The sequence below is a fragment of the Bubalus bubalis genome, chromosome 14 (genome assembly GCF_019923935.1).
Source record: "Bubalus bubalis isolate 160015118507 breed Murrah chromosome 14, NDDB_SH_1, whole genome shotgun sequence".
NCBI classification, from domain to species: domain Eukaryota; kingdom Metazoa; phylum Chordata; class Mammalia; order Artiodactyla; family Bovidae; genus Bubalus; species Bubalus bubalis.
The window spans coordinates 57754546-57778580 of NC_059170.1; the positions used below are offsets into that span (position 1 = coordinate 57754546).

Below are 24035 nucleotides of genomic sequence, written 5' to 3' on the forward strand. Positions count from 1 at the left end.
TAACAAAACAATAAACTTTAAAGTGCAATTTAGAAGAGGAAAAAAGATAAATTAATAATCTGAAGCACTCTTTACCTAAAATCATGTGACAAAAAACAATGATTGGCTTTCCAAATATGTCACACCAAGGGACATAATGGATATCTCCCAAAAGCTTAATATTGACTTCTTTCAAAGATATCACTGAACCCTACCAAAATTCAGTTTAATACATTTCACTTAGGCTACATTCAAGTACATAAGGAGGGAATAGCTTCTATTAAAATACAATTTACCAGTAAAACAGGCGTTTCTAGAATTTTATCAACACTGAAATTTCTTCTCTGGTATCTCTCCACCTATATCCCAACCCTTTGCCTTTCTGCCAATTATAATCTATTAGAGGAGCTCAGAATTTAGTAAATTTTAAAATTATAAAGTGTCCCTCTCATACAGAGACCCTTGAGAGAAAATTTCAAATTATCAAAATAATAATCCCTCAGTCTAAGCTCTAAAAATTAGTAACAAAATCAATATTGCATATCTTGAAAACTCTTAATGAACAGTCAGTAAGGTGGCAAGAGCTAATATATGCTCTAAATTCACAGGTTATAGCAAGCAAAAATCTTTGGGAAAACAGCTTTCTAAAATAACTTGACTGTTTTATTTCATTATTACCCTTTCTTTTTCACCCAACACATACTTAGATCCAATTATAGCTTACAACTGAAAACACAGTTCTTAACCCAGAGCAAAATACAAGGACAGGTAAGCACCAGTCAATTCAACTGTGTTGGCAAGTATTTATGAAAGCACTATCCTGTGTGTAGAGGATTCCTCCAGGACCTAAGTGAAATAACACATCTTACTCATAAAGATCCAGTGATAGAGCAGATCAGACCCTAGTTTTGAGTTTTATTGTAACATTTACTTAGGAGAAGCACAGTAGAAGAAGAGAATCTATTATTTGTGGTCAGCCAGAAAATATATATTTGAATTCTGACTTACTAGTTACGTGAATTTGGAACTGTTCTCTTAATTTCTCTGAGCCTTATTTTTTTAACTTGTAAGAACAATCATTGAGTCAAATTCAGGTACAGTTTTAAGAAGGCACAACTACCAAGATGTTTTAATAGCTGAAATACAGGGAAAGAGGAAGAGAACAATGAATGACTCCCAAGTTTTTGTCTTGAGCAACCTTAACAATGGAGCTGTCATCAAGGAGCTAGGAAAGGCTACAGGTAGAATCAATATGGAGAAGGGAGCACAAAGCTCACTTTTGCAAATGTCAAGTGTGAAATGTCTACTTGAAATATAATTCTCCATATCAAATAAGCAGTCTGATGAAGTAGTATGGAGTTTAAGAGAGATGTCTGGGCTGTATAATTTATGATCATTTGCATAAAGACGATAGACAAAGCCATGAGGTCCGATAAAGCTAGATCAGTAAGGGAGTGCCTATGGGCAGTGAAGGAAATAGATTCAAAGTAATGAGACTCAGGACATTCCAAGGTTACAATGTTAGGCAGAAAGGGAAAAGCAAAGGACACCAAGAAAACCAATTCAGTGAGGTATCATTATTTAGCTAAGTAGATTGTGAAACTAAGTGTGTAACTAACATGGAATTTGTGAGTTACATTTATTAAACATTCATCCAGCCAAGATATATCAGGTAAACAAAGCCTTAGATACCAAGAATATAGTAGTGTATATATATATTCTTTGCCAACAAAGGTCTGTATAGTCAAAGCTATGGTTTTTCCAGTATTCATGTATGGATCTAAGAGTTGGACCATAAAGAAGGCTGAGTGCTGAAAAATTGATGCTTTTGAACAGTGGTTTTGGAGAAGACTTTTGAGAGTCCCCTGGACTGCAAGGAGGTCAAACCTGTCAATCCTAAAGGAAATCAATCTTGAATATTCATCGAAAGGACTTATGCTGAAGCTGAAGCTCCAATACTTTGGCCACCTGACACGAAGAGCCGACTCATTGGAAAAGACCCTGATGCTGGGAAAGATTGAGGGCAGGAGGAGAAGCAGGCAAGAGAGGACAAGATGACTGGATGGCATCATCAACTCAGTGGACCTGAGTTTGAGCAAACTCCAGGAGTTGGTGAAAGACAGGGAAGCCTGGCATGCTGTAGTCCATGGGGTCACAAAGAGTGGGAAACAACTGAGCAACTGAACAACAACAAAATAACCAAATGTATTTAGTGTATTTTAAATGCACTTTAAATAACCAAGGAGGTAAAAAATTTATAAACTGAAAAATACTGCTGAAAGAAATGGAAAAAGACAGAAAAAAAAGGAAATGATATCCCACGGAAAGGGGGTCTAAGATGGTGGCACAGACTGACAACCAGCAAGGACACTTAATCAGTAATCAAAAACCTCCCTACAAGCAAAAGTATAGGACAAGACAGCTTCACTGGTGAATTCTACCAAAGTTTTAAAGAAGATCTAATAATCTATGCAAAAAACTGGAGAGAAAGGATCACTCCCAAACTCATTTTATGAGGCCAGAATTACACTGATACCAAAACCAGACAAGGGTAATACAACAAAAGAAAATATAGGCCAATATTTCTCATGAACACATAACCAAAAATTCTCAAAAAAATATTAGCAAACCAAATTCAATAATACATTAAAAGGACCACACACCATGATCAGTGGAATTGATTCCACAAATGCAAGAGTGATTCAACATCTGCAAATCAATCAGCAAGATTCGCATTAACAAAAAAAATAAAATCATATGATCATCTCAATAAATGCAGAAAATGCATTTGACAAAATTCAAAATCCACTTATGATTAAAAAAGACTCAACAAAATAGGTGTAGAAGGAATATATCTCAACATAATAAAGGCCACATATGACAAACAACAAATACACAGCTAATATCACACTCAGTGGTGAACAGGAAAAACTTTTCCTTTCAGATCATGAACAAGGCAGGATACCCACTCTCCCCATTTTAATCAACATAGTATTGGAATTTCCAGCCACAGCAATTAGCTGAGAAAAATAAATAAAATGCATCAAAATTGTAAGGGAAATTATAAAACTATCTGCAGATAACATGATACTATATCACAAAATTATAGTAGTCAAAATAGTATGGTATTGACATAAAAACAGACACAAAAATCAATGAAACAATAGAAAGCACAGACATAAACCCACACATATTTTGGTCAACTAATTTATGACAAAGAAATCAGAAGATACAATGAGTAAAGGATAGTCTCTTCAATAAATGGTGTCAGGAAAGCTAGACTGCTACCACACAAAAGAATGAAACTAGACCACTATCCTATACCACTTACAATGGTTTAAAGAATTGAATGTAATATCTGAAATCAGAAACTCCTAAAACAAAACATACGTGGCAATCTCCTGGAAATCTATAACATTTTTGTGGATCTGACTTCAAAAGCAAGGAAAACAAAAGTAAAAATAAACAAATGAATCTACATCAAATTAAAAGGTTTCTGTACAGAAAAGGAAACTGTCATCAAAATTAAAAGGCAACCTACTAAATGGGAGATCATATCTATAAATCATACATCCAATGAGGGATTGATATAGAGAACTCAATAACCAAAAAAAAAAAAAAAATTGCCATATGACTCAATAATCCCACTTCTGGGTATATATCTAAAAGACTGAAAGCAGAGTCTTGAAAAGATATTCAAACACCCATGTTCACTGAAGCATTATTCACAGCTGTCAAGAGGTAGAAGCAACTCAAATGCTCATTAATGGATAAGTAAATAAAATGTGGATATACAGGCAATGGAATTATTATTTAGTCTTTAAAATAAAGAAAATCCTGTCACATGCTAAAACATGAATGAATTCTGAGTACCTTATTCTCACTGAAACAAGCCAGTCACAGAAAACACAAATACTGTATGCTCCTATGTGGTATCTAAAGTAATTAAATTAACAGAAAAATAAAGTGGGATGGTGGTTTCCAGGGACTACAGGAAGAGAAAAATGAGAAGCTGTTTAATGGGCATTGCAGGTGGATTCTTTACCATCTGAGCCTCCAGGGAAGCCCAGGAATACTGGAGTAGATAGCTTATCCCTTCTCTAGGAGATCTGCCAGATTCAGGAATCGAACTGGGGTCTCCTGCACTGCAGGCAGATTCTTTACCAGCTGAGTTACCAGGGAAGCCCCTATGTATTTTTACCACAGTTTTTAAAAAGTTTTTAAGAGTCTAGAGCAAAACAGTCTTTTCTCCCTCAACAAAAATTATGTAAAGACTGCAGGGCATACTACAACACATAATTGCCATGACATATAATCCATCTATGGAGAAAGAAATGGCAACCCACTCCAGTATTCTTGCCTGGAGAATCTCATGGACGAGGAGCCTTGCAGGCTTCAGTCCACAGCGTTTCAAAAGCGTTGGATACAACTTAGCGACCAAACAATATAATTCACCTAAACACCTGGTTAAACATAATTGCAGAGCAAAACCTGGCCAGCTTGACAGTCATGAAGATTTTGTGTGGAGGTACCAACGAGCAGGGAAATGGCTAAAATGAAGGCTAAAATTAGATATGTACAGGGGAAGTATAGTTTGGCATTTAATGCAAACAATGCTTATGCCTAAGGATCACATTTACATATCATTCTGAAGATTAATTTGGACTGAAAGGAGGCAAAAATGCAAATACAATAAAATTTATATAATTCAAAATCCTCTAGAAATCTTTAAATACCTTTTAATTTGTTTTACTTTGTTTTAGAATCTTCCTAAAATGTGAAACACTTTCTGGCTTCTTTGAACTGAACGTCACGAACAGAATTTAACATTTCCTTCATGAGTCAGAATCATTACTTTGAACAATAGGTACTGAACTATGCTGAAATACATGAATGCCCTCTGGAGCTATTAAAGGTTTATGGCTATTTTCTCATATACTAAATAGCCCAGACTGCTGTACTATTTGAGCTCTTTTGCTTAGTTTTTATATTTCCTTTTTCTTTCTTAATTTTGTTATCATATTTTAATTGTAAAATATAGAGATACTTCTGGAAGTGTCTTTTCCCTCCTATATTATGTTTTAATTGCCTGTATACCTGGAAACTAGGTCATCAAACATAGAATGCCAAGAGTACAGGAGATAACACATAACAAAGTGAGAGTAAATAATAGTAAATACTTTATATTTACTCCAGGTCCTGTTCTAAGCAATGTATAAGTATTAACACATTTAACCTTACATCATTATCTCCATTTTAATGATGAGAAAATTAAGGCAACGACTGCTCAGGTAATGCCCAAAGCTTTAACTGCCACAGTCAGGATTCAACCCCAGGAGCCTGGCTCCAAAGAGAATAATAACTACTCTCCAATGAACAGGAACAGGGGCTACTGTCCAGTCACTTTGGAATTTACTTCAAGAACTTTATTTTTCCATTCTTCTTGGTTTCAAGCAATATTCAAAATGTATCAGTTTGTTGAATCATTAAGTTTCAAGTCTGTGAAAATTATTAATTTTTAAATGCATATACTAAATGTATCTTAAGAAATGTGGTTAATTCCTACACCTGTTACAAACAAACAAAATAAGCCTTTCCCTTTCCAAAGCAGAGTCCCCAAAGCTCAGATCTTAGAAAACAAATCCTCATCTCAGGGCATATAAGTAGAGTAACTCTTCTCTACTTGAATTCCTGAAAATAGGTCTGGGTCTAAGGAGAATCATCAGATCAGTTCACAGGTGCTTAGTCCCAAACTAAACCCAGCAAGCCAAGCAATGGAAGCCAGGGAGTTCACAGAAGTCCAGATTGTTACTTCTTTCTCTTTAGTGATAAAAAACATGGTTCTACTCTGCTTTGACAGAAGACATCTAATTCCAAAAAGGGTTCCTGCTATAATGAATTCACTGTACTCAGTCATGTCCAACTGTCTGCAGCCCGATGGATTGTAGCCTTCCATGCTCCATGTGCATAGGATTTTCGAGGCAAGAATACTGGAGTGGGTTGCATTTCCTACTTCGGTGGCTCTTTCCAACCCAGGGATCAAACCTACGTCTCTTGGATTGGCAGGCAGATTCTCTACCACTAGCCCCACCTGAGTCTTAATGAAAAAGTAGAGGGCAAGACCAGAGGAGGATAAAGAAAGATGAAAGGCTTGACCCTGGCAAGGCGATATAGTAACTGGGTTTTCTATGTATGTGTGCTAAGTTGCTTCAGTGGTGTCCAACTCTGTGCGACCCTGTGGACTGTAGTCCCCCAGGCTCCTTTGTCCGTGGTGATTCTCCAGGCAAGAATACCAGAGTGGGTTGCCATGCCCTCCTCGAGGGGATCTTCCCAACCCAGGGATGAAACCTGAATCTCTTATGTCTCCTTCATTGGCAGGTGGGTTCTTTACCACTAGCGCCACCTGGGTTTTCTAGATTATTCAAAAAGCCAGCAACATTTATTTGTATTTCACTCCTTCTATGAAACTTGTGAAGAAATACTGTAAAATGTTGAATCTGGTCATTTGTGAGTGGGATTGAGGGGATTTGGTATTAAAACACGCTAATTATCCTAACATCCAGTGATTCTTCTCTACAACTATCAGCAGTTTATTAAAACAAAAGGAAAACACTCAAACAGGGGAAATCTAAAAGGCTTCCAGGCAATGACAGAGTACATCACCCACCTATTTCATCAAACAATCTTCCAGGAAATCAAGAACTCATGAATAACAAATAATGCAGTCCACCAGGGAGGAAAAGAACTACATTTTGTCTCTATTATTCATTAGCTGCCAGAGAACCTGGTTTAAAAAGCTTGATGGACTGGAGGCGGGGGTTGGGGTGAGCGGTGGAGGGATGTTTTCTTTTATGATACAGTTAAAATTTTAAAATAAACTATTTTCTATTACTAATTTTTGAAACATTCTTGTTATAGTCAGCGGAGCCCACTCTCACAACATGGGGCTAAAGGTTTCCAATGCAGCGTCTGGAGCAGACACCTTAAAAGTCTACAGACTTCACACTGACACATGGCAAGATGCTTTGGTGGGGGTTGTGGGGGTTGAAACTGACTCAGAAAAATGTTAGGATTTTATCTCACTGAGTAAGTAAGCCAATTTTTTTTAGATCTTTTTACAGAAAAAAGGCCCAAAGGCTTGATAAATATAAGTTTTACTAAACCACAAACTCACTACTACCTTTGACACTCTGTGCTTCCTGTGGTCACAGATCATAAGCAGTGGCAACTTTCTTCTCATTGTTGACTTTATTTACCTCTTGCTTACCGAGCCCCATTGTATGCACTTTGCTACAACAACAAAGAGGAACAAAATCATGGTCTAGTTCACAGAGAACATACAATCCACAAGCAGAAAAGCAAACTCAAAGTTGCTCTATGGTGCTATGGACAGAGGTTCGTAACATTGTACAGAAGGTGCTGATCAAAACCAGCCCCAAGAAAAAGAAATGCAACAAGGCAAAATGATTGACTGAGGAGACCTTACAAATAGCTGAGGAAAGAAGAGAAGTAAAAGGCAAAGGATAAAATGAAAGATGTACCCATCTGAATGCAGAGTTCCAAAGAATAGGAAAAAGAGGTAAGAAAGCCTTCTTAAGTGAACAATGCAAAGAAATAGAGGAAAACAATAGAATGGGAAAGACTAGAGATCTCTTCAAGAAAATTAGAGATACCAAGGGAACATATCATGCAAAGATGAGCATAATAAAGGACAGAAACAGTATAGACCTAACAGAAGTAGAAGAGATTAAGAAGAGGTGACAAGAATACACAGCAGAATTGTACAAAAAAAGGTCTTAATGAACTGGATAACCATGATGGTGTGACCACTCACCTAGAGCTGGAAATCCTGCAGAGTGAAGTCAAGTAGATCTTAGGAAGCATCACTAGAAACAAAGCTAGTGGAGATGATGGAATTCCAGCTGAGCTATTTCAAATCTTAAAAGATGATGTTAAAGTGCTGCCCTCAGTATGCCAGCAAATTTGGGAAACTCAGCAATGGCGATAGGACTGGAAAAGGTCAGTTTTCATTTCAATATGAAAGAAAGGCAATGCCAAAGAATGTTCAGACAATTATTAACAGAAATAATAAAAGAGTTCAAATACCAAATATAAAAATACTTTTATACCTCAATGATAAAACGATAAGCATTCCAGTTTAAAACTGAGCAAAAGTATGAAGAGAATGTCACAGTGGTTAATAAATATAAGAAAAGTTTCCAACTTTATTAGTTATCAGAGAAAAGCAAATTTAAGATAACCAATACATACCTATCAAGATGGCTAAAATTTTAACAACTGACAATTTTAGTGAGGATATGGAATAAGTAGATTCCTCATATAGTGCTGACAGACACACAAATTAATACATCTCTTTGTAAATGAACTTGGCACTACCTACTAAACTTGAACATAATATATCCTGTTATCTAGATATTTCAATCCTAGGTGTATACTCAATTGAAAGATATGCAAACACGCTCTAATAGACAAGCAAAAACAGCTGAACTGTTTGCACTAATCCCAAACTGTTAAGAAGCCAAATGTTTATCTAAAGTAGAATGGAGAAATAAACTGTATTTATCTAATATTATTCTCCAGGCAATTCTACTGGCATGGGTAGCCATTCCGTTCTCCAGGGGATCTTCCCAAACCAGGGATAGAACCCAGGTCCCCCGCATTGCAGGTGAATTCTTTACCATCTGAGCCACCAGGGAAGCTCATACAACAGAATCCTGTACAACAAAGAAAGTAAACCAATGCTATATACAACAACTGGAGAAGGAAATGGAAACCCACTCCAGTATTCTTGCCTGGAGAATCCCATGGACAGAGGAGCCTGGCAGGCTTACAGTCCATGGGGTCACAAGAGTGGGACACAGCTTAGTGACTGAACCACCGTATGTACAACAACATGGATGAATTTCTCAATCTCTCAAACAATATTGAAAAAATAAGTCATGTGTGCTGCATTATTCTACTTATATAATGTTTACAATAAGAAAGTGAAATATGAAGTGTTAGAAATCAGGGTATGTGTTAGTTTAGGGGAATAGTTGGGAGAAGGTGATGTGTTGGGGCATGTGAAGACCTTCTGGAGTCTGGTGATTCTTGTTCTCTTGACCTGAGTGGTACTTATACAGGTACTTACAGGTGTGTTCCCTTTACAACAATTTGTTGTGCTATATACTTATGATTCTGTACCTCTATGCAATGTTTTTCATTTCAATAAAAATTATACAATTAATATTATCCCATATTCCCCTCCATCTTTTATGTCCCCTTCTCATTCACCAGTCATATAAATTTTGTATTTCATTATTCTGATTTATTTGAAAGAATCATAACATTTTATCCATTCCATTTTTGCTGATAGAGAAAGGATCTATGTACTGATATTGAAGGAGGAAGTTTCTGGAAATTAAAAGTAATTATATAAAAAATTATGTAAAACTCAGATTGTTTGCATGCACTCAGTTCTTGGCTGCCTCTCAAGTATTTAGAATCTGAATGTACATCTGCATTTCCCCAGTGAAATTTTAGAGGGTTTTTCAATAGTAATTAGCAAATCAGCTAAAGAATAAAGGGCACAGGGCTAAACCAAAAGCCAGGAACTATGCCACCTATTAAACGCTAAATCAAAACTAAATGTTATATTCTCAAATGGCACTGAGCTTTTCTTTTATTATGGAGAAAAATAAAATATTATTTATCATTCACAAAGAAAATCATTTTAATTGGCATAATTGCTATCATTCTCAGCTGAAAAACATGCAAAATATTTTAAACAATGTATCTAATTCTAGAAAAAAATTCAAGATGCATAAATGTCCTTAGTTCATCACTGAACCACAAAAAAGTTTTTTAAAAATTGGACACATTTTAAGTAAATATTTAACATCAAAAATGTTTCCAAGTATTTTAGGAATATACATTTTTAAATAAATAGTAAAAATACTGGTTATAAACTTTATCATCAAAACAACCCCCTCTAAATAATCTCTATGCCATAACATTAAAAAACCTGCACACACTCTTTCTAGTCATAGAACTTTAGTATGCTTTGCCTTACCTGAGACTCTAATCTGACCAACAAAAAATTGGGATGAAAATATAAAGTAGCTATGTAATTTTAGCATTCCTGATACCTATGAGTAGGAATGTCATCTAAAACTGACATGCATCCTAGACTTTAGGAAAACATATTTTTTAAAACAGAAGAAAAACTTTTCCAAGAAAACATACATAAAAGTTCAAAAAAGAAACATATTCAAGAAAGTGACAACTGAACTGAATAAGCATTTGCACTAAGCTTAAAAGTTTTAAATACACTCATTTCCTTTTTGAGGATGTCTGCAATGCCAATAAAATATATATACATATGAGGCATATACACAGACTTCATCAAAGCATTTCTCATGACTTTTTCTTAAAGTTTCTTATTCTCATGGAGAAATGGATAAAAGATTTGAAAACATTATTGAATAACCATAAAAGGGCTCTAATTAATAGAGGGAAATTTGTGGCAGTGAATTTCAAGGCATCTGCTCTTGATGCTCCTTAATGTGTTTAATGATAGCTTCACTGAAGCATTGAGAGGATGATATTTAAGAGTAAGTGGTCAAGAACATGGACTTTGGAGTGTGACACACTCGAACTTCAAGTTCCAGATTAACTGCTTAATAGCAATGGAAACTTGCAATGGAAGATGGCAAATTACTCAATCTCATGAAATCCTATCTTCCTTACCTATGAGAGTAACAATACTTCTTATGTCATAGAGTTGATAATTTTATTTTACAAGTGCTTATATAGTATTTACTATATGCTAGTCAATGTTTTTAAAACACTTTAATACATTTAATCCTCATAGCAACTCAGTGAGCTAGATATGATTGATTATCATCATCCCAATTTTATAGATGAAGAGACTAAGCAACCTCTCTCAGGTCACACATCTAACAAGTGACAAGAGTGGAGTTTATATCAGGTAAACAGGATGCCCAGTCATACTCACTAAACGTTAGCACCTATCCCAATCATTGTCACTGGTATGACATTGAACATACAAGCTGATAAAAGCAGAAACTGAAAGGACAATAGGTTAACTGGAACAAAATAAAATGTAATAAAAAAATACAGGGTACTGTGATCGAATTCACAAAAATCAGCTACATAAATTGCCAAATTATGACATGACTGCCCCCAAAACACTAAAACAGTCTTTGCATTAATGGCAATAAAGTAATCTACAATAAACAACCATTCACAGATAGATGATTAATTTCAACATTTAGAACCTCAGTTTAAAGAGACTATAATCAAATTGAAGAGATCTAAACAGGAATGGTCCTCTCTCTACAAAAAACCCATGACTCACTATCTGTGGTATACCAGAGGCACACTCTATATTCAAACACAAATAGACTGAAAGCAAAAGCACAGAAAAAAAGTATACCACGAAATCAGCAAGGAAAGAGAACTGGTATGGCTGTACTAATATCAGATACCACACAATTTAAAACAAAAGTTGATACTAGAGACAAAGAAGGACAATCTTTAAGGATAAACAGGTCAATTCATCAAGAAGACATAACAATTGTCAATATGTATGTACCTAAAAGGGCTTCCCAGGTGGCACTAGGGGTAAAACAAAAAAAACCTGCCTGCTAATGCAGGAGATCTCAGAGATGCAGGTTCCATCCTGACCGGAGGAGGGCACGGCAACCCACTCCAGTATTCCTGCCTGGAGAATCCCCAGGGACAGAGGAACCTGGCAGGCTACAGAACAGTCAGACATGACTGAGTGACTCAGGAGTAGCAGGAGCATGCATCTAAAAACAGATCCCTAAAACACACGAAACAAAAAACTGACAAAATTGAAGGAAGAAATAGAAATTTCAACAATAGGACACTTCAATACCCTACTTTCAGTAAAGAATAGAACAACTAGGTAGAAAATCAACAGGAAAGTAAAGGACTTGAACATTATAAATCAACCAGATTTAACAGACATCTATCAGGAAACATTCAATCCAACAATAGCAGAATATACACTCTTTTCAAGTACACATGGAACATTGTCCAGCATAACCATGCTGCTGCTGCTAAGTCGCTCCAGTAGTGTCCGACTCTGTGTGACCCCATAGACGGCAGCCCACCAGGCTCCCCCGTCCCTGGGATTCTCCAGGCAAGAACACTGGAGTGGGTTGCCATTTCCTTCTCCAATGCATGAAAGTGAAAAGTGACAATGAAGTCACTCAGTCGTGTCTGACCCTCAGCGACCCCATGGACTGCAGCCTTCCAGGCTCCTCCGTCCATGGGATTTTCCAGGCAAGAGTGCTAGAGTGGGGTGCCATTGCCTTCTCCAAGCATAACCGTATGTTAGACCAAAAACAAGTCTCAATAAATTTAAAAGGACTTATATTATACAAAACATGTTCTTTGACCAAAATGGAATGAAATTTAAAAATCAATAATACAAGGTAATTTGGAAATTCACAAATATGTGGAAATAACAATGCAGTTCACTAATGAGTCAAAGAAAGTATAACAGATAGACACTTTTAGATGAATAAAAGTGAAAACACAGCACACCAAAATAAGTGGATATATCTAGAGCAGTGTAATAAAGGAACATTTATAGTTGTAAATGCCCACAAGTAATAAATGTTGGAGAGGGTGTGGAGAAAAGGGAACCGTCTTACACTGTTGGTGGGAATGCAAACTAGTACAGCCACTATGGAGAACGGTGTGGAGATTCCTTAAAAAACTGGAAATAGAACTGCCTTATGATCCAGCAATCCCACTGCTGGGCATACACACTGAGGAAACCAGAAGGGAAAGAGACACGTGTACCCCAGTGTTCATCGCAGCACTGTTTATAATAGCCAGGACATGGAAGCAACCTAGATGTCCATCAGCAGATGAATGGATAAGAGAGCTATGGTACATATACACAATGGAGTATTACTCAGCCATTAAAAAGAATACATTTGAATCAGTTCTAATGAGGTGGATGAAACTGGAGCCTATTATACAGAGTGAAGTAAGCCAGAAAGAAAAACACCAATACAGTATACTAACGCATATATATGGAATTTAGAAAGATGGTAACAATAACCCTGTGTACGAGACAGCAAAAGAGACACTGATGTATAGAACAGTCTTATGGACTCTGTGAGAGAGGGAGAGGGTGGGAAGATTTGGGAGAATGGCATAGAAACATGTAAAATATCATGTATGAAACGAGTTGCCAGTCCAGGTTCAATGCACGATACTGGATGCTTGGGGCTGGTGCACTGGGACGACCCAGAGGGATGGTATGGGGAGGGAGGAGGGAGGAGGGTTCAGGATGGGGAACACATGTATACCTGTGGCAGATTCATTTTGATATTTGGCAAAACTAATACAATTATGTAAAATTTAAAAATAAAATAAAATTTAAAAAAAAAAATGAAGATTTTAAGTTAACCTAGACTTCTAACTTAAGAAACTAGAAATGAGGAAATCCTATGAAAAACAAACAAAATGGATGAAATAAATATCAGACTGAAAAATACATAAAACAAAATTTTTTTTAATTTTTAAAAATTAAAAAGTTCATTCTTTTGGAAGATCAACAAAGTTGACAAATCATTAGCTAGACAGACTAAGACAAAGAAAAGAGAAGAAACTAGACAAGCTAATCCCCAAATTCACAGGGAAATGCAAGGGACTCAGAATGGCCAAAACAATTTTAAAAAAGAACAGAGCTGGAAGACTCACACTACCTGATTTCAAACTTACTACAAAGCTAAAGTAATCAAGACAGTGTGGTACTTTCTTGTGGTACAAGATGTAGACAGACAAATAGAACAATGGAATAGCACTGAAAGAGTCAAAAAATAAAGCATTACATTTACAGTCAACTGATTTTTTTTTTTAATATGGGCTTCCCTGGTAGCTCAGAAGGTAAAGCATCTGCCCGCAATGTGGGAGACACGGGTTCAATCCCTGGGTGGGAAGATCCCCTGGAGAAGGAAATAGCAACCCACTCCAGTATTCTGGCCTGGAAAATTCCATGGACAGAGCAGCCTGGTAGGCTACAATCCATGGGATCGCAGTCTGACACGACTGAGTGACTTCACTTTCTTTTTCTCTATTTCTTTGATTTTTTTATTAGGCTGTCAATATAATTTAATGGTGGAAAAAATAAATGGCTTGGTGATAACTGGATGCTGACATGCAAAAGAATGAAGTTACACCTTACCTGGACATATAAGGCCTCTCTCCAATTCCCTGCTCTCCCAGGAGTTCTCTTGACTTCTTTCCCTTTTAAAAAGAGGACTCTGTCCCACTGACTCTGAGATGTCTGCCACATGGAACTTCCCCTCTCAGGTAACTGTTCAAGATTCACCCTAAAAAGTCATTCTGTGTTCCTGTCACATCACATCATGTTTTCTTCTTTGATTTGTCCCCAAATCCTTCAACTCACCACAAAGGGGATTTTTTCTCTTGATTAAAACCATATTTTGGCTCAATTTTTTAAAAAGCTAATAGTAAAAGATGGTCAGATACAAATATGCGGTCAGTTCTCTGTCCCTTAGAAATACACTTTGGAGGGTAAGCATTTACCAAAGACTCTCTAAAAAAAAAAAACAACAACAAAAAAACAGAAACTAGATAAATGGTTTGGAACGTTGGTATAGAACATTCCAAACGTTGGAAACGTTCCAAATGTGCATAGAACACTGGTATAGCCTCAATCTGATTTGCAAATTGTAGAAAATAATTCATGACCAAAATATTTTACGAGTATGGATTGGTTATTTCCCTAATACATTCAAACAATTCAATTTAACTGTAGTCAACATTTTGTTTTCTTATTGGAAAATGAGGAAAATTTAATATCTGAAAAATAACAAGGATTTCCTGATTCTTATCCCAGAAAAAAATGTATAATTCATCATTTTTTATTACAAGTTGCTATAAATAATGCTAAATTTCAAGAAGAAAATGTATTGGTGATTTCTAACAATATATTAACACAAAACTGGTATTGGGGTTTCAGTGATAAAAGGTAAGAATTACATTTGGTAAGAGTAAATAAGTTCTGTGAACCTATTAAATAAATGATCAGCCACAAATGCTAGTTGAATTATTTTTTTCATAGATAAGAACATTTCTGATTAGGTTTAGGAATAGGAAGCAAAGCTGATCATTATTATCACTTTTTAATAAAATAATTAAGTATTCTCTATATATTTTAAGATGGGGATAGCAAGATGAATAAAACAGCTATTTACATGAAAACATATACCGCGTTTCCTAGACAGAGCCTAAGTCACCATGGTAATTGAAGCAAGATAATTCAAGGATTTCACAAATGAGACCACTTCATTATTGAATTAAAATCTATCTCATAGACTTGAAAAGATTGCCTCAACACTGGTAAATCACCACTTTAATACTTTCGATCCTTCCTGCATAAGAAAAGTCTGTGATTTGGTAGTGAGGGGAAGATCCACTTCCAATCTCACAATAAGATACAGCAAGTATAAATCTGCCCAAAGAGGCAGACATTCAAAGCTCTAAATTTTGGTTCATTTTTTAGGCTACAGGCCCAACTTTTATTATTAAAAAATCAGTAATGGAAACCTTTAATGATTTCAAGCATAAAACTTGGCTTCAGTTTCATACTAGATTCAACAGCTCTAATTAGGCGGAATCTACCTTAGACAAGTGAGGAACAGGTAATAATTAATCACGGTAAAGCACTTTTTAAACAGCAAGTGCTACAAAAGTGTTAAATAATAAATTTAAGTACTACAAAAATTAACTGTTAAATTAAAAAAAAAAAAATTTTCCTGAAGAATGATGTAATCAACAGTAGATTTGGTTTCCCCTAAGTAGTCTATTTCCCCTAAGTTGCAGATAGTTGTAGTCATTACTGCTTTTGCAGAACTTTAACAAGGCTGTTTAACTGAAGATGTAATAGATACTATCACAGCAATATTGTAATACTCAGGACAGGAAGAACTATGAACGAAGCTGCAGAGTATCAGTTTAGAAATGACTAGCCCAGATTTCTTTCTAGCGTGGCATATGTCATCTGGTTTATATTTTCATCTATTTTTTTTGAGCATATATTGAATTCTCTTACATTCTTATCTGAGGCAGGAGGTAGATAGGCCCTTCCAGGGTGAAGTGATAGGAGCTTCATTTCTTATGGACAGACCTCCAAAACAAGAATAGCAGGACAATTAACAGAGGAGGCTGAGCCTAGCCCAAACCATGTATTTCTCATTCTCGAAGTCCGGAGACCTCCCCTAAAACATATGTACAGAAAGGTTCCCTGGAAGTCAAATGAGAGTGATGCTAACTTAAAGCCAGACTACCAACAGGTCTTTGTGGTAGTATCCATTTTGGCTGAGAGATGCATGTACACAAATGGGAGAATTCTGAGATATTACACCAAATATGGACTTTGAACCAGGCAAATCAAAATGATTGGCCAAAGGAAAACTGAAAGAATTGACCCATAAAAGTAATTCAAATTGCCGTGAGGGTGTGACTCAGTCTCTCTCTCTCTCTCTCTCTCTCTCTCTCTCTCTCTCTCTCTCTCTCGGAGCCTACCCGAGAGAGTCTATCCACTCGCTCCATATTCCTTTTCCTCCTAATAAATACTTTACTTGTTTCACTACTTTTCATCTTCATGGGAATTTTCTTCTGCAGAGCCGAAGGGCCAGGGCCTTGTCACTGATCACTGGTCGAGTGGCTAGGATTTGGTGCTCTCACCACCAGGACCCAACCTCATCTCTGGCTGGAGAACCGAAGCCCTGCCTCAAGTTGCACAGGACGAAGCCATCTGAGATCATTACAATGGCCATGTTCAAAACTAAAAAACTTCAGGAAAAATTAGGAAAGTAACATACAAAACAGCCATTCAATGCATATTCTGTTTCCTTAGATATCTAAACCATGTGTCAGATACATCAGATACCAATAAACAAAATTCAGTGGCTTGTAACACAGTGTGAAATCATCTCATTAGGCAGCTTTATTCTTTTAGAAATGAAAGCAATCTCTAGAACCGGTGCCATTAACCTGGAACAAGCATTTTTTATTTCTCTAAAGGTGGGAAGGATTCTAAGGATGTATCATCTGAGGTTTTGATATTCAGGTAGGCTCTGAAGGTTGGAAAGGCAGAAGCAACCAATGGACTTTATATGCTTCTTAAAATTATATATAAATTATACATAAAATTATATTAGCTATCGGCTTCCCTGATAGCTCAGGTAGTAAAGAATCTGCCTGCAATGCAGAAGACCGGTTCAATTCCTGAGCTGAGAAGATCCGCTGGAGAAGGGATAAGCTACCAACTCCAGTATTCTTGGGCTTCCCTTGTGGCTCAGCTGGTAAAGAATCTGCCTGAAATGTGGGAGACCTGGGTTCGATCCCTAGGTTGGGAAGATCCCCTGGAGAAGGTAAAGGCTATCCACTCCAGTATTCTGGCCTGGAGAATTTTATGGACTGTATAGTCCACAGGGTCACAAAGAGTCAGACACGACTGAGTGACTTTCACTTATTCGCTCAGTTGTCTCCAACTCTTTGCGATCCCAAGGACTACCACGTTCCTCCGTCCACGGGATTTTCTAGGTGAGAATACTAGAGTGGGTTGCCATGTCCTGCTCCAAGAGATCTTCCCGACCCAGGGATTGAACCCGGGTCTCCTGCATTGTAGGCAGACGCTTTACCGTCTGAGCCACCAGGGAAGTCCTTATATTAACATATAAAAAAGCTTATGCACTTTAGAAAGGTTCTAGAAATTGAGATACCATTTTTAAAGCAAAAATGAATGCCAATAAACATTCTAAAACTTTGCAGGAATTTCTGTTTAATTTTAATTGCTATCTCTAATATTCTCTTTTTTAAAAAAAATCAATATTGTAAAGTTTAAAAATAAAATAAAATTAAAAAAAAATCAGACTCAATTCAAGGACTGCCATACACAGTTGTAGGATACTGGCTGAGCTCTCTGTGAAGCTGGCAGTGTTCATTTTTCATTTACTAAACTGACAGCCTTAACTTTATCACTGTGGGTTTCCCTGTACAGATATGCAAAATATTTAATGACAGGATGGCAGGGATACCAAACAATCAGAACAGTTTCTGGCCATGGGACTAGAGCATGGCTCTGGAGGTCCCCACAGATCCAGGGGTTCTCTTTTAGTTAGAGATGTCCAGAGGTTTCAGACCAGGGAGCCAGGACTGGGCGTGAGGTGAAGTAGGTATCTGCATGGTTTGGAGAAGCGGCTATTCACCCACTATTTAAAAACAACAATGACAACCAAAGCAAAGAAACAAAAAAACTACTGCTATGTCAGCTTTGCTCTCTCAGGCCAGGGTGTCAGCCTAAACTGAAGCAAGTCCCCACCTGATTCAAAAGAAAAATGGAAATTCAAATAAAAGGAGCAGTAGCTACTTTTACTCCTGTGTCCCATGTCCTTTTTATTACCTGACACCATTTAATCCAATTCTAGAAGCCTGAACCTACCCCAACTCTTGCCTCTCCCAAATCTTCGTAAGTCTGTATTGCCTAACATTGAGGTTTTACCATTTGTCCCAGGCCAGGCAGGATTTTCAGGCAGTGCTAGTAGTAAAGAATCCACCTACCAATGCAGAAGACTCAAGAGATGTGGGTTTGATCCCTGGGTTGGGAAGATGCCCTGGAGAAGGAAATGGCACCCCACTCCAGTATTCTTGCCTGGGAAATCCCATGGACAGAAGAGCCTGGCAGACTGCATTCCATGGGGTCTCAAAAAGTCAGACATGACTGAAGAACTGATCATCCACCAGGACAGTTATTGATACCCTGGAGCCTGGGACAGTTTAACCTGAAAATAAAGTTGTTTACTTGCTAGCACTGCCACCCACTGCCTTCTGCTGAAGCTGCACACAGACTGGATTAACCCTTCTTTCCTCACTTGGTCTCAGGGGGAGACTTTTTAAAGGGGTCACATTTTAATTTCAAATGATACCATACTTGCAACAAAGAAAAGAAGGCTTTAAACAGAATGCCAAGAATACCTTCTTGTCACAGAAATATCGCTTGCCTAGGAGAGATTAAGAGTGAGAACACAGGCAGGATGCCCGCTTTCTCTATAAGCAAACACCTACTCAGGTTCCTAGACTCTTCTGTGAAAGAGTGCCCATCTCATCAAGGGGTGACTATTTTCTCTTAGTATTTTGATTGCATTTCTGTTATAAATCTTATAACATTGTTTAGTCACTAAACTGTGTCCAACTCTTTGTGACCCCATGGACTGTAGCCTGCCAGGCTCCTCTATCCATGGGATTTCCCAGGTAAGAATACTGGAGTGGGTTGCCATTTCCTTCTCCAGGGAATCTTCTGAACCCAGGGCTCGAACCCACGTCTCCTGCATTGGCAGGCGGATTCTTTACCACTGAGCCACCAGGGAAGCCCAGTCTGTATAATACTGCTCTTCAAAGTTGATTGAAGATGATTTATGGCTTCCTAGTCAATTTTTGTAAAGCTCATAATACTCAGTTTAAATCATTTATCTATAGTCTTCTGGCTGGGAGTACTTGGAAATCAAATATATGTTGTGTGAATTAATGAATGAATGAACAAATGAATAAATAAAAGAAACTGAAGTTCAGGAAACAAAAATACTATGATGAGCACGTGTATATAAAAAATTTATACTTATTTTGTATAGGAAGACAAGGAAAGAAAGGCAGATGAGTCTTAGAAAAGGTGAAGCAAAGGACACTTTTCTAGGAATCACATCACGTGCCTTCCCCCTACACATACCTCCATACTAAGATCTTGCTGCCAAATGCCTTAGCGCTGCCAAAATGAATTTGAATACCCAATACCTCATCCGAGGGCTTTCTGGGATACCATGAGTTATTCAGGCTATCTCTGCTTTTATTTCCCTATGCATAAAGTAAGAAAAGTTTCTCCTCGTAACACTGACATATATACACTACCATGTGTAAAACAACTAGTCAGTGGGAAGCTGCTGTATAACACCAGGAACTTAGCTCAATGCTCTGTGATGACCTAGAGGGGTGGGACTGGGCGGGGGGCAGGGGGAGGGAGGTATGACATATGCATACTTAGAGCTGATTCACTTCATTGTGCAGCAGAATCTAACAGAACATTGTAAAGCAATTATACTCCAATTAAAACAATTAAAAAAAATTTTTACATCCTCTAAAGACACTTTACGTAATTGAAATACAAACTATGGTGAAAAAACCAACATGAGCCAACCAATTTCAACTTTCACAAGAGGAATTTAGATAATGTGAATAACCTTAAAAAAGAAGAAAAAAAGCAGCCTTGAATCATCATTGTATATCTGATTAATGGCCATAAATTATAAGGGTTATGAAAATAGAGTTGATATCTCTCCAGGTTTAATAGACAAATCTTTTACTTCCTTTGTAATATTTAAATCTGGCTTATGTTTAAATGATTTATAAAAATACACATTGCTACACTGCAGGATTATTAGAAATAAGGAAGGATATTTTCCAGACAAATCACATGGGGCACTCCTGCTGCCTGATTTCAGAAGAGATCAAAGTACTACAAAGATGTCTTTAACTTTTGTTCTGTGACAGAAGTCAGAAATCTTGTCAAGAGCCTTGCCACACAGTAAAATGGGCAAGAGAAAGACCTTCATCTGAAAGAAGCTTAGCAGAACTCCCACTGGTCAGCCAGCAGGAGGGTCCTTTTTATCTCTGTCTGCAAAATATTATCTGATGGGACCACTGAGAAACAGGTTAGATGTCATGCTCTGGCAACACAGGACAAATGGGGTCTATCCTCAGTTACTTGTCACATGGGTACTAGCTTCTGTCTCAAGACAAGGTCAAGAATAGCAAATGGCATTCATTTCAGAGAAACCAGCTACATTACTCAAATATAATAACTATGCATAAAACCAGCATTCCTATGCTTAATCATGGTATATATTCTTCATGTTTAGACATTTAATCTTTTAATATAAAGCATTTGGAATGTTTTATCCATGAATGAATCAAACCATAAAGCAGGGTGGAGTCTGAGATTCTGCAACTTTTCTCTAAAAAAATCAAGATAATTAATCTTAATTTGATCTCCAGCCCCAAACAAAATAACACAAAAAATACCACCAGTGAATTCTCCATATCTTTATATTTTGAGATCTATTTTGAACATAATGCTGCACAATATAAAGATTGCTTCTGGCTGGTTGAACCTTTAAAGCAGAGAATTTTGATGAATGTCTCTTCTGAGAAGAATGTCAAGCACAAAGCAATAACAGAATCTCAGATACCAATGATAACAAAGGTGACCCAGTATCTTCAGATCAGTGTAGGATTTCTGAGTTATACTCTAGCCTCTATTACTAATTATCTTTGATATGCATAATGATCTTAAGTAAATATCTAATTTAATAGTTACTCCCTCTTGTGAAATGATGGCATTATTTTTGTTTCTTGGAAATGTACTGACAGTTATCAATAACCCAGGATCCATAGTATATTTATATTTATATTTATCAAGATAAATAACTACCTGCTAGGAGTCACATAAGAAGCCGATGGCACCCCACTCCAGTACTCTTGCCTGGAAAATCCCATGGATGGAGGAGCCTGGTGGGCTGCCGTCTATGGGGTCGCACAGAGTCAGACACGACTGAAGCGACTTAGCAGCAGCAGTAGCAGGAGTCAACGTAAGTTATACAAAAAATGGTTTTCAAAAAATGGTCTATGGACCACCAGCCTCATAATTGTCAGGAGTGCTTGTCAAAATTTCTGAGACGTATTTAGATCTAGATGGGTGGGATGAGGGAGGCAGTGGAAGGGAGGTCCAAGAGGGAGGGTGTATATGTATACATGTAGCTGATTCATTCTTTGTACAGTAGAAACTAACACAACATTGTAAAGCAATTATACTCCAATAAAAAACAATCTATTTGTTCAAAATATTTTGTGAACTAAATCCAGGAATCTGAACTATTCAAAAGCACCACAGATGATCTTTATGTATTCTAAAGTTTAGAAACTACAGAAAAAGATTTTGCTAAATCAAGGATGACTTGTAAACATTCCAACTCTAGGATTTTATGGTCATAAAACTAGACATAGAGCCATACACTAAATGAGTCATGTCATGTGAAATTAGTAATATTATTTCTGTAAGCAGAATAAGTGGCTTATGCTAGTAGATTCAGGCAATTTAATATCTTCATAAGAACATATAGATAGTTCTTACGGATAAACTTAAAAACAGGTTTCTTATATTCAATTTTAAGAGGGTTGAACAAAATTATATGAATCAAGAACCTTTTCAGGTTTTATTCATCTGCTTACTCTTTTCCCTCCAAATAAGTCAAAATTTAGAAACAGGAGTCATGACTTCGTTTACCTCTTAAAATGCCTGAACATCAAATTTCAGAAACTCTAGATATTCAGTGATTGCTTAAAAAGGCAAGCAATGTTCATTTCTAATACCTGAGCAGATTAAAAGGGGCTACTCAGTTCAGTTCAATTCAGTTCAGTCAGTCAGTCGTGTCCGACTCTTTGCAACCCCATGAATCGCAGCACGCCAGGCCTCCCCGTCCATCACCAATTCCCAAAGTTCACTCAGACTCACGTCCATCAAGTCAGTGATGCCATCCAGCCATCTCATCCTCTGTCGTCCCCTTCTCCTCCTGCCCCCAATCCCTCCCAGCATCAGGGTCTTTTCCAATGAGTCAACTCTTCACATGAGGTGGCCAAAGTACTGGAGTTTCAGCTTTAGCATCAGTCTTTCCAATGAACACCCAGGACTGATCTCCTTCAGAATGGACTGGTTGGATCTCCTTGCAGTCCAAGGGACTCTTAAGAGTCTTCTCCAACACCAGTTCAAAAGAATCAATTCTTCGGCACTCAGCTTTCTTCACAGTCCAACTCTCACATCCATACATGACCACAGGAAAAACCATAGCCTTGACTAGATGGACCTTTGTTGGCAAAGTAATGTCTCTGCTTTTGAATATGCTATCTAGGTTGGTCATAAATTTCCTTCCAGGGAGTAAGCATCTTTTAATTTCATGGCTGCAGTCACCATCTGCAGTGATTTTGGAGCCCCAAAAAATAATGTCTGATACTGTTTCCACTATTTCCCCATCTATTTCCCATGAAGTGATGGGACCAGATGCCATGATCTTCATTTTGTGAATGTTGAGCTTTAAGCCAACTTTTTCACTCTCCTCTTTCACTTTCATCAAGAGGCTTTTTAGTTCCTCTTCACTTTCTGCCATAATGGTGGTGTCATCTGCATATCTGAGGTTATTGATATTTCTCCCAGCAATCTTGATTCCAGCTTTTGCTTCTTCCAGCCCATACTAGGGGATTCTAAACTTACCTCCACAAGACCAAGATCTAAATCTCATTCTCCCAGAAAATAGGAAGTTTGCTAGTTGTCTGAACAAATTCCATTTTGCTCAGAGACTTTCACTGATGCTTTACTTGACTTGATGACTTGATGAGTATTTTATCTATCTAGCAGCAGACCTGACAAGATCCAATTGTTTCCTTAGGTGAAGAAAGCTAGAGACTCTCCTATTCCATGAGGTTGTGGCTGGCAATAGAAACTTAACTAGAGACATTTAGTTTCTGTGATCACATTAATACAAGTGTGAAAAATCAAGAGCCCTGTGGAAGATAATATGTTATTTGAGAAAATTAAGAATGCAGACCTCATTCTTACACTACAATTTATACACAACAAATCTTGGCAGGGGAAAAGGGTATTAATCTCTATCTTTCCTGGTGGCTCAGATGATAAAGAATCTATCTGCAATGCAGGAGACTGAGGTTCAATCCCTGGTCTGGAAGACTCCCCTGGAGAAGGGAATGGCTACCCACTCCAGTATTCTTGTCTAGAGAATTCATGGACAAAAGAGCAGGGTGGGCTACAGTCTGTGGGGTTGCAAAGAGTTGGACACAACTGAGAGACTATCATGAACAACCATCAGCCAAAAAAAAAAAAAGGATAGATTTCAGAGACA

At 37.3% G+C, this 24035-nt stretch overlaps 1 protein-coding gene across 2 annotated transcripts in view; it reads right to left on the bottom strand.

The window, feature by feature from the left end:
• The window catches only part of GPR158 (G protein-coupled receptor 158), a 302630-nt gene that overhangs the window by 155924 nt on the left and 122671 nt on the right, over positions 1–24035 (bottom strand). The window lies entirely within an intron of this gene.